Raw genomic sequence first — 13,553 nt, forward strand, 5'->3', positions numbered from 1 at the left:
GCAGAGATAGCGCTCAAGCTGGAGAGACTGCGCCGAAACTCGTCGACAGCACCGGGTCTCCAGGGGCCGCCGCTGACTTCTCTGTGGTTGTTGGTGTCGGGAAGGGGGGCAACCCTCTGACACAGCCCCTCTCCACCTTCTGATCTTTAAAGCATCCCCCCTCCACAGGACCCCTTGCTGCGCACCGTCTAATGATGGAGCCGGAGGGCCTGGTGTGTTGACACACTCGGCACTGGCCCTGTGCGTGGTATACTGACAAACCAGTGCACGAGCCGCGAACTGGCTTGAGAGTTAATTGCCTCATGTTACGTAATGTTTGTTCTTGTCTTTTGAGTGTCTGCCTTTTATTGCAGTATTAGAGGTGGAAATGTGCGACATGATTGTTTCTGCATGTTGATCAGATTATGCAGTGTTTCTGTTGCGGTGGTGAAGTGTTTTTGGTGTGCTGTTGTGTTTGTGCATCCTTATTTCAATGTTTTGTTGTAGTTTTGTACTGCGTGGTTGCACTATATTCTCTTTTTAAGTGTGTGTTGTTGGGATTGTGTTCTTTTGTGTTATTTAGTTTAGAGTTCAGCTAATGTAATGTAATGTAATGTAATGATGTCTTGTAAAGCGCATGAATCACCCCACATGGGGTATATCTGTGCTGTAGACCGCTGGGGAACCTGTCCTGGCTTTCCTTGTGAGATGGTCCCTACTCGGTATCTCCAAGGTGAAACCAGGCATCCCCAGCGTATTTGGGGGGCCGTTGTGGAGATGAGGCAAGCTAATGCCCAGAGTTGCCGAGTGTGATCCCTGGTTAGAGTAGGCACCGAGGCGAGAATTATCGAGTCCGCTAACCCTGCTGCTACATTCCCAGCAGACGGGGAATGCCACACACGCTGCTGCTCTTGCGCTTTTCAAGACGCCAGTACCCCAAAGTGTGGCCCGGACCTGTCTTGACTCAGCAGCTGCGGGGCGCACTTCATCCGCCTCCACCAGGGGGAAGTTCGGCACTTTGGTCGTTCTCAAAGAATAAGGTTGGGGCTCAGTCTATCACAGCTCATAGTACTTTTATCGTTACGCCGCCACCCACAGCACCCCACAACTTTCACACAATGACTACAGACAGTGATGTTTGGAAAAGGAGCTGCAGGTTTATTTGTTACACAAATAAAAGGCGGGTTATCTTACAGGCGATCCCTATCCGCCCCGCAACCCCTAGTTGCTGGGCACCTGAAGTTTAGCCAAAAATTCACCAGCGGCCATAGCCCGGTGTTGTACCCTGGGAGCACTTACACTCTGTTGGACTTTGGCCCTTAGGGCAGGTTCACCCCTAGACTTTTTGCGTGAAATGGTGACCTGGTGATGGTGATTTTTGGGATTTTGCGCACTTTCACTGTGTCCCAGTGGAAAGTGCGTGCGCACTCTGAGTGCATGTGCTGAGCTAGGCCTGCCCGCCCATAGGAATGCATGGGGAATGTATGTGTCCCTGGTAGTTCCTGATGCGTGGGGTGTACAGGCTTGAGTCTGGTATGTGTGAACTCGTGAGAGTGAATGCTGCGCAACGTTGTATGCAGCATGTATGTGTCTAGTAGGGAAGCGCCATTTCTAGACATGGCTGTACGTGTGCTGTGAGGGTGCTGGCGTGTGATTGGCTGGAGCTGGCTGGCATGCCAGGCTCCAGGAAGTCTGGATGGGTCTGCCCGGTGGTGAGTGGGAGATCTGCATGAGTAATGTGTGGGAGGAGTGTACCTGTGTCCTGGATGGGCTGGGTTTTCCCCACACAATGCTGGCTCCGCCCCCCTGTGGAGAGTCTAATGACCCAGGCCCTGCCAGTGAATAGAGAGGGTGGTTGAGGTAAACAGAGTACTCAAGAACCAGCTGCGACTGGTTCCGCCCCCACTCTGCACCCTCAGACAAAGGGAAATGGTGTATAAAAATGGGGCTGTGTCCCCACAGATGTTGTTCTCTTCCAGGATCCTGAGGGCTGCTGTTGCTGCTGCTGGGCCAGAGGACCGCCACTTCGGGTGTCTCCCTGCCTGGAGACCCAGTGAGCTGGCTCTGGGCCCAGCCTGGCCCCCCTGCCTGCCTACAAGGACTTTTGCTGGACTTTGTTGTCCTATAGCGCCTGGGGGTGCTGCATTAGATTGATAGCGCTGGGAGCGCTTTTCTTTCCCCTTCTAGCGCTTAAGAGCGCTTTATTTTGCATTTAGCGCAGGGAACGCTCTAAATTGCCTTTCAGCGCTAGGAGCGCTTTACTTGTGGAAGCCGGAGCCCACCCGGCGTTTTGCCCCGCTCCGTGCCGATTTTAAAGTCCTCTGGCAGGTGCCCACCCTGCCAGGGACATTGCCGCCGATAGCGAGAGCCCACCTCGCCTTATATTTAAATTAGAGGGTCACCGCCGCAGCCCGGAGTGTTTTGAAAACGTTGCCGGGCCGCTGCCAAGTGCGACCCGGAAGTCCCGCCTCCACACCTCCAGGGCCGCGCTGCCATTGGCGACCCCCGAGGTCTGACCCGGAAGTCAGGCAAGCTGCGGCGGGACAACAGGAAGCGGACGGGAGTCCACCCCGCGCTCCTGCAGCAGAAGAAGAAGCCGGCACATTCCGCCCCCCCCCCGAGGCTCCAAGGAAACGAAGAGGTGAGCCCCGGAGGGTGAGAGGGGAGAGCGGAAACAGCGCGTGAGGCCGCGGGGCTCCCGTGCCAGTAGAGAACCCCGCCCGCGGTAGAGTCCAGCGAGAGGAGAGGAAGCCCCCGCTTCACGTCCCGGTGAGTGCTAACGAGAGGGGGGGCGTCGGGGCACATTGGCGGTGACCGCCCCCCTCCTTCCGCAGTTGTGCAAAGCCCCCGAGAGGCTCGTGGGGCCATGGTTGTGTGAAGCGCTGCGAGGCTCCACCAGAGACCCGCCCCCTGCCACTGTTGTTTTCGAGCCCAGAGAGGCTCAGTGGTTACTCAGAGCCACGAGGGCTCCAGAGGGGGCAATCAGTGTTCAGAGCCCCGAGGGGTTCTGGGGTGCCACAGTTGTTTCTTTTGAGTTCCCAGAGGAGGGACTCCAACGGGCACATTTCTTTTCAGAGCCCAGGGAGGCTCAAGGGGGCATTTTGATTTCTTGAGTGCCTTTCTATTTGTTGGTTGAGCCAGAGAGGCTCTAGGGGGCAGTCCATTTGTTTAGAGCCACGAGGGCTCTAAGGCCATCAGTATTTTGAGCCCAGAGAGGCTCAGGCGCCACCATTGTTGTTTAGAGCCCAGAGAGGCTCAGGGGCCATTTGTTTATTCAGAGCCCAGCGAGGCTCCAAGGGGACATTCATTCTGCAGAGCCTGGGAGGCTCCCCCAGCGTGTTGGCCCCATCATTGTGCTACCCAGTTGCCCAGCACTTTGTGGGCAACTGCTCCGTTTAGGCCCCCCTGGACATTGGACACAGGGCGTCCTAGCCCCAACAAGGCCAGAGGGCCTAGGGACAGTCACAGGTGGTGACTTACGTGAGTTTGGCGCAATTGTACTTTCTATGCACCTCTGAATGTATTGTTTATGCGTCATGTGCCCTTACACCACTGAATGAATGTTATGCATTGCATCATGTGTTATGTGCTTACACCCCTACAGGTATTGTGATACATAGGTGGTTGTTTTCTCCCTAGTACAGGTGGTGCTAGTGAGGTCCTGTTACCAGTAGTTACTGGTTGTGTGCTCTATTTTTATATTTGTGCTACAGTGATTTACATTCTAAGTGCTATTTCTGAAAAGTGTTACTTCTGATTCCTGACAGTGGTCCAGGTGGCCCTGTCTTGTAAACATCCCCTGTAAATTCTGCCCGTGCCTCTGGCACATTGTAAAGTGTGTGTTTTATCTAATGTGTTTTGGTGTAATACAAAGGCTATTTTTATATAACCTTGTGTGGAGTTTCCTTTGTGGTGGGCCTTTGGTTGTTGTTGCTGGGGTGCGTGCGCAAATACTTAGCCTACATCGCCTCCAAGTTTAGCCTTGCTGCTCGCACCACGTTACCTAGAGGGTGAGTAGGGGTTATCTTGGCGTGTAACTCCCTTGCCCTGACTTGGGAGTGGTGGTCTCTGACTGACTTTGGCGAAAGCCCTGGCCAGCCAGGGATCCCATTTCCAACATTGGCGGCAAGCGGTGGGATAAGGATTTGTGTTTGCCTTGTACCTTAGTAGCGGCTGGCTGCACCACAAAACTCTGCATTTTAGATGACCACATTTTAGGGGATTGTTTTTTTTGGAAGTTTCATATTTTCTTCTCCTGAAGGTATCATTGTGCAATTGTGTCAGTACATTTGTCCCCTACCCTGCGCCCAGAGTCGGTACCTGTGTCACTTGTGGTCAGGTTGAGGAATCAGGGGTGGTAGAAACTGCCTTACCAGTCCGAGGGGAGGGTTGTGTGTGGATGAATGGTGTGTGGCACTAGGCAAGTGAGTGTGAGTTCTCTGGGGTAGAGAGCTTGCTGATACCTTTGTGAATTGTGTACTCCTGTTTTAGCTCAGACCCCTAGGTTCCCTGTGTGATCTTGTCTCTAGAACGTCTGCCAAGATGGAGCTTGTCTTTGATTTCAGTGATCTAGATACCTACAGTACGTGGGAGCTGGTAAGGTTCTGTGACGAGAGAGACCTAGGGAGGGGTGAGTCAAACTGGTACGACCTTAGGGACCGCCTGGTCAGATGGCAAGAGGGTCACTGGGATCGTGAGCGCAGTGAGGAAAGGGTCTGGGCCCCACACCAGGAGGGTGGTGGGTCTGTGGGGAGCCCTGAAGATTCAGAAGAGGAGGAAGAAGATGACAGCACCTGGACTCCAGTAGAGAGTAGAGACCCCATAGATAGGGAGTCCCTTGCTGGGTCCAGTGTAGGAGGCAGCGCCTCATCCCTTTCCCTGTCCCCAGAGGAGCTGGAAGATAGGAAGAGAGAAAGGGAGCACCAGCTCGCTTTAGAAAAGCTCAGGTTGGAGCATGCCCAGGCTATGGCGCAGCTGGAGCTTAGGAAGCAACAGCTAGAGACCGAGATGGTCTTAGCGCAGGAAAGGATAGAGGAGGCTGAGAGGGCCTCCACCAGAGGCAAAGTAGCTCTGGAGGATAGACTATCCCTTGCGCGCAGTTTTAATTTTCTGGACTCCCCGGGGAGGGTTGAGTCCAGTGGTGGCAGCTATATAGAGCCCAGTGCAAGAAGTCCCACCCCCAGTTCCCACAGTCTGGTACCTGTTTCCCCAGAGGAGGAGTATAGGTTGAAGTTCAGGGACAGTAGGAAACTGTCTCACCAGTCTTGGGAGGAGTTTGCAGGGGACTGTCAGTGTGCACTGATTGATTGGTTAGAGGTTCCCACGGGACCTGATTTTGACAAGCTGTTTGATCTTATTCTCAAGGAGCAGGTGCTCAGTTGTTGTTGGCCGGAGTTGCGGCAACACCTGTTGAGGTTGGAGACCTTTGATCCTTGGGAACTGGCAAAGGAAGCAGACAGATTGGAGAGTGCTAGAGGTTCTCTAGAGTCATTAGGGAGTGACTCCAAAAGTAGTGGTTCAGGTATCTTCCAGCCCAGCGTGGTGGAACAGGCTCAGGGTAGCCCAGCTAGGTCCCAGGATAGCGAGGAGGGTGTAGGGGCTCACTGGAGCATGAGTGAGGGGGAGACCGAGGTTCCCCAGACGCCCGAAGCCCTGCCTCAGGACTTGGATGGTTTCTGTAGGGAACACCAGGTTGGGGACCTAGGCTGTCCTGTTAGTCCACTTGAGGAAGATCTCCTAGTGAGTAGAGGACCTGGAGCGTCTGTAACCAGAGCTCCTGTGGTTCTAGAGGCTGGCAGTACCGCTCCGGTAGGGAGGGTACAGGAGTCCAGCGTGAGGAGTGATTGGGGGATGAGTTTCCCAGTGGATGCACCAGTGGACCAGGGACTAGCCAGTTGGGCTAGATCTTCTTGGGGGGACCCGGGTGGCGCCACTTCTGGTCTGGGGGATCGTCACGCACTGTCAGGTGGACAGAGGGCGGGAGATCTGCGCCAGACAGACAGTCACACAACATATGTCTCATTTGTTAGCCTCAGGGGGATTGTGTGTGAGTCCCCAGAAGTCCTGGAGTGCCAGGCAATTGTTCCACCGAAGGTTTTAGACCAGAGGTTGGAAGGCCAGGTTCAGGATCAGCCTGACCTGAAGGGTAGGATGACTGTAACCAGTGTCCTGACCGGTTCTTCTTCCAGAGGAACTTCTCCAGGTGGGAGAGGGCAGACCTCTGGAAGGGGGTGCAGAGGGTGGGAGAGCCCTCTGACCCCGGTGCAACCTGAGGGGTTAAACCCTGGGTTGGAGTGGCGTTGTAAGGGTACGCCTCGCAGAGGGAGGAGGAACCCTAGAAGAAGAGGTAGGGGGAGGAGAGCCTTCCCTGAGACTCCTGGTCCGCCTGAGGTTGTAGGCCCTAGGCTGGAGAACCAGTGGCAGTCTAGTCCTGTCTTGCAGACAGGAAGAGTGGAAAATGGCTGCTATGTGCCAGGGGTTACTACCCCCCGCTCTGCGAATTGGCATGGACCAGTGGCACCTGGGTGGCCCAGGGCCTGGTCCTGGCCGCGGACAACTTGGGAGTACCAGTGGGGTAGCCCAGTTGGACCAGACAGTGTGTTGAGAAGGAATCCCATGGGTTCACCGTGGCGTAGAACAGGAGGGTGTCCCTGCAGTTGCGGGCCTGCGTCCGTGTTCTACCGCCCCAAGCAGGGAAGTCCATCATGGTGGTGATTGGTCTACCCTGCGTTTTGGCTGGAAGGGGGTTGTGTTGGACTTTGGCCCTTAGGGCAGGTTCACCCCTAGACTTTTTGCGTGAAATGGTGACCTGGTGATGGTGATTTTGGGGATTTTGCGCACTTTCACTGTGTCCCAGTGGAAAGTGCGTGCGCACTCTGAGTGCATGTGCTGAGCTAGGCCTGCCCGCCCATAGGAATGCATGGGGAATGTATGTGTCCCTGGTAGTTCCTGATGCGTGGGGTGTACAGGCTTGAGTCTGGTATGTGTGAACTCGTGAGAGTGAATGCTGCGCAACGGTGTATGCAGCATGTATGTGTCTAGTAGGGAAGCGCCATTTCTAGACATGGCTGTACGTGTGCTGTGAGGGTGCTGGCGTGTGATTGGCTGGAGCTGGCTGGCATGCCAGGCTCCAGGAAGTCTGGATGGGTCTGCCCGGTGGTGAGTGGGAGATCTGCATGAGTAATGTGTGGGAGGAGTGTACCTGTGTCCTGGATGGGCTGGGTTTTCCCCACACAATGCTGGCTCCGCCCCCCCTGTGGAGAGTCTAATGACCCAGGCCCTGCCAGTGAATAGAGAGGGTGGTTGAGGTAAACAGAGTACTCAAGAACCAGCTGCGACTGGTTCCGCCCCCACTCTGCACCCTCAGACAAAGGGAAATGGTGTATAAAAATGGGGCTGTGTCCCCACAGATGTTGTTCTCTTCCAGTATCCTGAGGGCTGCTGTTGCTGCTGCTGGGCCAGAGGACCGCCACTTGGGGTGTCTCCCTGCCTGGAGACCCAGTGAGCTGGCTCTGGGCCCAGCCTGGCCCCCCTGCCTGCCTACAAGGACTTTTGCTGGACTTTGTTGTCCTATAGCGCCTGGGGGTGCTGCATTAGATTGATAGCGCTGGGAGCGCTTTTCTTTCCCCTTCTAGCGCTTAAGAGCGCTTTATTTTGCATTTAGCGCAGGGAGCGCTCTAAATTGCCTTTCAGCGCTAGGAGCGCTTTACTTGTGGAAGCCGGAGCCCACCCGGCGTTTTGCCCCGCTCCGTGCCGATTTTAAAGTCCTCTGGCAGGTGCCCACCCTGCCAGGGACATTGCCGCCGATAGCGAGAGCCCACCTCGCCTTATATTTAAATTAGAGGGTCACCGCCGCAGCCCGGAGTGTTTTGAAAACGTTGCCGGGCCGCTGCCAAGTGCCACCCGGAAGTCCCGCCTCCACACCTCCAGGGCCGCGCTGCCATTGGCGACCCCCGAGGTCTGACCCGGAAGTCAGGCAAGCTGCGGCGGGACAACAGGAAGCGGACGGGAGTCCACCCCGCGCTCCTGCAGCAGAAGAAGAAGCCGGCACATTCCGCCCCCCCCCCCGAGGCTCCAAGGAAACGAAGAGGTGAGCCCCGGAGGGTGAGAGGGGAGAGCGGAAACAGCGCGTGAGGCCGCGGGGCTCCCGTGCCAGGAGAGAACCCCGCCCGCGGTAGAGTCCAGCGAGAGGAGAGGAAGCCCCCGCTTCACGTCCCGGTGAGTGCTAACGAGAGGGGGGGCGTCGGGGCACATTGGCGGTGACAGCCCCCCTCCTTCCGCAGTTGTGCAAAGCCCCCGAGAGGCTCGTGGGGCCATGGTTGTGTGAAGCGCTGCGAGGCTCCACCAGAGACCCGCCCCCTGCCACTGTTGTTTTCGAGCCCAGAGAGGCTCAGTGGTTACTCAGAGCCACGAGGGCTCCAGAGGGGGCAATCAGTGTTCAGAGCCCTGAGGGGCTCTGGGGTGCCACAGTTGTTTCTTTTGAGTTCCCAGAGGAGGGACTCCAACGGGCACATTTCTTTTCAGAGCCCAGGGAGGCTCAAGGGTGCATTTTGATTTCTTGAGTGCCTTTCTATTTGTTGGTTGAGCCAGAGAGGCTCTAGGGGGCAGTCCATTTGTTTAGAGCCACGAGGGCTCTAAGGCCATCAGTATTTTGAGCCCAGAGAGGCTCAGGCGCCACCATTGTTGTTTAGAGCCCAGAGAGGCTCTGGGGCCATTTGTTTATTCAGAGCCCAGCGAGGCTCCAAGGGGACATTCATTCTGCAGAGCCTGGGAGGCTCCCCCAGCATGTTGGCCCCATCATTGTGCTACCCAGTTGCCCAGCACTTTGTGGGCAACTGCTCCGTTTAGGCCCCCCTGGACATTGGACACAGGGCGTTCTAGCCCCAACAAGGCCAGAGGGCCTAGGGACAGTCACAGGTGGTGACTTACGTGAGTTTGGCGCAATTGTACTTTCTATGCACCTCTGAATGTATTGTTTATGCGTCATGTGCCCTTACACCGCTGAATGAATGTTATGCATTGCATCATGTGTTATGTGCTTACACCCCTACAGGTATTGTGATACATAGGTGGTTGTTTTCTCCCTAGTACAGGTGGTGCTAGTGAGGTCCTGTTACCAGTAGTTACTGGTTGTGTGCTCTATTTTTATATTTGTGCTACAGTGATTTACATTCTAAGTGCTATTTCTGAAAAGTGTTACTTCTGATTCCTGACAGTGGTCCAGGTGGCCCTGTCTTGTAAATATCCCCTGTAAATTCTGCCCGTGCCTCTGGCACATTGTAAAGTGTGTGTTTTATCTAATGTGTTTTGGTCTAATACAAAGGCTATTTTTATATAACCTTGTGTGGAGTTTCCTTTGTGGTGGGCCTTTGGTTGTTGTTGCTGGGGTGCGTGCGCAAATACTTAGCCTACATCGCCTCCAAGTTTAGCCTTGCTGCTCGCACCACGTTACCTAGAGGGTGAGTAGGGGTTATCTTGGCGTGTAACTCCCTTGCCCTGACTTGGGAGTGGTGGTCTCTGACTGACTTTGGCGAAAGCCCTGGCCAGCCAGGGATCCCATTTCCAACACACTCCCACCGGTGAACCTATCGTCCACCATAACTCACGCCCACTGAACAAGGGAGAGTGACTCACACCTCCAGCCGGGCGGAGCTTCATATGGCAAGCCCCCGGTTGCTCAGGTTTACAACCGCCCTAAGGACTAACAGGGCGCCGTCGTACTCCAAGTTCCCAAGAAGGACCCCTTGGAACATGTATGACTTATGTACGCGTGTGCTTTATACTGGAGGCTTCAGGTCCTGTTCCTGCGCCTTCCTGTTGTGGGATCTCCCTGTAACTCCTCCTGCAACAAGAGACAAATGTTAATGACAGTCCCCTCCCCCCCACTTCACACCCTTACTCCGGGTGAGCGGTAGGGAGGGGAATTCGGTGTAAGGGGGGACCTTAGTCCTGATGGGGGAGGGGGGGGAGCTACCTATCGGCAGAGGCAGATGAAAAGGCCTGGGAGCTACCTTCCTAGTCGCGACCCGTCTGGTAGGGAAGCAGCAGCAAAGCGGACGCGGGGGGGGCGGGGGAGACCCCTTATACCTGCTGCCCCACCCCCTTACCTGCGGCTCGCCAGCGCCGCCCCCAGGGTCCTGCTGCCCTCAAAGGTACTACGGGGCTGCCCTCCTACGGGGTCCCCTGCAGGGACCACGGGCATCCTGCATAGTACTTTTATTGATACGCCGCCACCCACAGCACCCCACAACTTTCACACAATGACTACAGACACAGTGATGTTTGGAAAAGGAGCTGCAGGTTTATTTGTTACACAAATAAAAGGTGGGTTATCTTACAGGCGACCCCTATCTGCCCCGCAACCCCTAGTTGATGGGCACCTGAAGTTTAGCCAAAAATTCACCAGCGGCCATAGCCCGGTGTTGTACCCTGGAAGCCCAGTGTTGTACCTGTGAACCTATTGTCCCCCATAACGCACGCCCACTGAACAAGGGAGAGTGACTCGCACCTTCTCCAGCTGGGCAGAGCTTCATACGGCAAGCCCCCGGTTGCTCAGGTTTACAACCGCCTTAAGGACAAACGGGGTGCCATCGTACTCCAACTTCCCAAGAAGGACCCCTTGGAGCATGTATGACTTATGTACGCGTGTGCTTTATACTGGAGGCTTCAGGTCCAGTTCCTGCGCCTTCATGTTGTGGGATCGCCCTGTAACTCCTCCACAGCCCTGGGTGTGGCCGCCGCTGCACCCAGAGCCCCCACCCCTCATCTACTTACACCCTGCTGCTTCTAGCGCTTCCCCTAGGTCTAGCAAGAATATCGCCATGCCTACTTTGGACCAGAGGGCCCCGACCGATTCCCAGCAACCGAAGGGATTTCGCATGCAGCAGGCCGTGCCTAATGAATCCCAACCCCCGCATCTCCATGAATTTCCGCATGGCTGCATTTACTCGCCTGCGGGCTACTTCCAACGTTTCTTGGGATCTAGCTCCGTGCCCTATGGGTGTAGGGGTCATCTCTGCCCACCAGAGGCCGCACGATCCCAAGATGGTCGGCATATGATAAAGGAAGGTCTGTCCATAAATAGTAGTGAATAGAAATGTTTTCCTGGATGGGTAAAACAAACTGGTTATGAAACTGTTCCCCTGAATCACCCCGCCCTGGATCTGGTCTGACGAGTCACAGCGCTGGGACGCCCACGGGTAGCTACGCGCTTTAGAAATCCAAATCAAATTCAAATATGAATAGGGCTGAAATTAAAAGCATTGGTTTTAGGGACACACCCCAACGATGCCACATTATAACTAGCCTATTCTTTGCTTCCTAACCCAATGCCCTTAAGAGATGAACAAGACAGCCTTCTGAATTGATAACACCCCATATCTGGAATTACAACTCGCCAAATTGCATGAGGCCCTGCTATTTTATCTCACATTCGCTAAGAATATCAATCTGTAATTAAAGCCTTATTATAAAATAGATATCAAATTCATCTCCTTGTTCCCTTTGGTTGCTGGCAATTCTGTGTACAGAGGCTCATCAGCCTACTTCATTAGGAGAACCAAGAGGCCCATACAAGATCAATGCAAACCGTGCGTCAATTGGGCTGAAGAAACCATGTCCAACCTGAATTTTTCCATTCTAAACTGGCCAGCGGCTGTAGAACACGATAGGTTTACAGTATTGACAATACACAGTGGAATCAGAGTGCATTGACCACTATATTTCCAGAGTTTGCTTATAAGCACTTGTCTATTCAGAACCTTTCCTCAAGGTCTTCCTCATGATGAGGACACCTAAGTGTGCAAATCTGATATCAAGAGAAAGCACAATGATGTTGTTCAGTATTAGGCAATAGCACAATCACCCGGGTGACTCAGGCAAGGAGGAAAGACTTCCAAAATTCCTGAAGCTTTTTAATAATTTAATGATTACCTGAGCATTGAGAAAGAGCTAATGTAAACTGTTGATGGTTCCAAACTATATGCACGCAAACAATCTCTTGTGCATTATATCCAAGTCCTCGGAGTGGGATCTTGGGAAGCATGGCTCTGAAATCCATAAATAACTTTGAACTTTGAATGTAATTCAACACAACATAATATACAGCTAGCTGTATTGACAAAGTAGTTCTTTTCTTATTGTACAGTAGCTGTCTGGAGATGCTGGTATGGCTCGATGCGGACTGGGGAATACGCTTTCTATTATATTCATGGAAGTGTGTTTGGGGGAGTCATTGTGCTGATATCCGAAGTGCCTTTCTCTGTAATTGCTGGCTTCAGTAGTGCATCGCATTGCCTTATACTGTTTTTTTTTTTGCTCTAGTGTGGTATGACTATTTTGCTTCTGTCTCGTTTTTACAATGATCAATTTAGTGATTATACCTTGCTCAATTGGCCACCTCGAACCTTTTCTACTTTAATCAACGATTCCAAGATATGACATAGTACATTTTTCCTGCCTCTAAGATTATGGATAGAAATCTGTTAATAATTCTATTTATAACGTTTAGTAAGAGAAAGTGATGGATCCTCTCTGCACAATTGCATTTCGTTTGAAAATGTGTCCGTAGTTGCTTAGTGTTGCTGTTGCTTTAACGAAGGTTTGCATCCCAATTTCATATAGATGTCTTCTAGGTCTGTATTATATTTTCAAATCAACGAACAGTAAAAGTGTGCATTAATTAAATATCTAATGAATACTGGAAGGTTGGTAGGCTGTTAATGCTGCGTTGCTCTTTGTAACAGAAACAATCACAGATTCCCTGAACTTTCGACACGATAAACCACAAAAAAAGAAATCGCTTTCTTATCTTTTCTTTTTCCCAGAGACATCAAAAGTTGAAATTTCCCTTGCAGTATATTTTTAATTAAATCCTACGTTCCAGCAACTCTTAACGGTAACTCCCTGCACATCAACAGGGGTTTTTATAGAGTAAATCTTGGGTCTGATTACTTGTGAAGCAGTGATTCATAAATTTTTAAAACGGAGCTTTAATATCAGTTTCATGTCGAGTTGTGCTTGCAGCACTAAGCGGCCTTCACCTTCAGGGGGAAGGATTTTCATACTTTAAAGGGCATGAACTTTGTACTGTCAGAGCTGAAGAAGCAGGGCACATTAGCAGCAGTTTGACTGCAAGGATTACATTGTTTGCCTCTCAGCATGACGAATACTGTGCTAATTTCCATCAGTACACGGAAAAGGCCAAAGACATGCTGTGTGGGTTGGATGTCGGATACCTCTGGCCGGCCGCAGTTAACATTGTTTCACCAGATCTCGGGGACACCCTTCTGGGAGACGCGAGAACGACATCAAGGAGTGATTGAAGACGTGGGCCATCGACTGGAACGCTCAACAGCGGCCAGTGAGTGCCGGCCAGAATCTGACAACCAGGCCCGAGGATCAGACATCTGCAGTGGGGGTGACACGCTGGGAATGCACGAGCAGGCCGCATCTCTGGGGGGGGGGGGGGGGGGGGGGGGAGAGACTTGAAAAGAGCGGCGAGGCTGATAAATGGCACGGAGATTACAAGGATGTTTATCAGATACTTTCGTATTTGATCTTTCACTTAATAACAA

Source organism: Lissotriton helveticus, chromosome 12, assembly GCF_964261635.1.
Source record: "Lissotriton helveticus chromosome 12, aLisHel1.1, whole genome shotgun sequence".
Taxonomy (NCBI): Eukaryota; Metazoa; Chordata; class Amphibia; order Caudata; family Salamandridae; genus Lissotriton; species Lissotriton helveticus.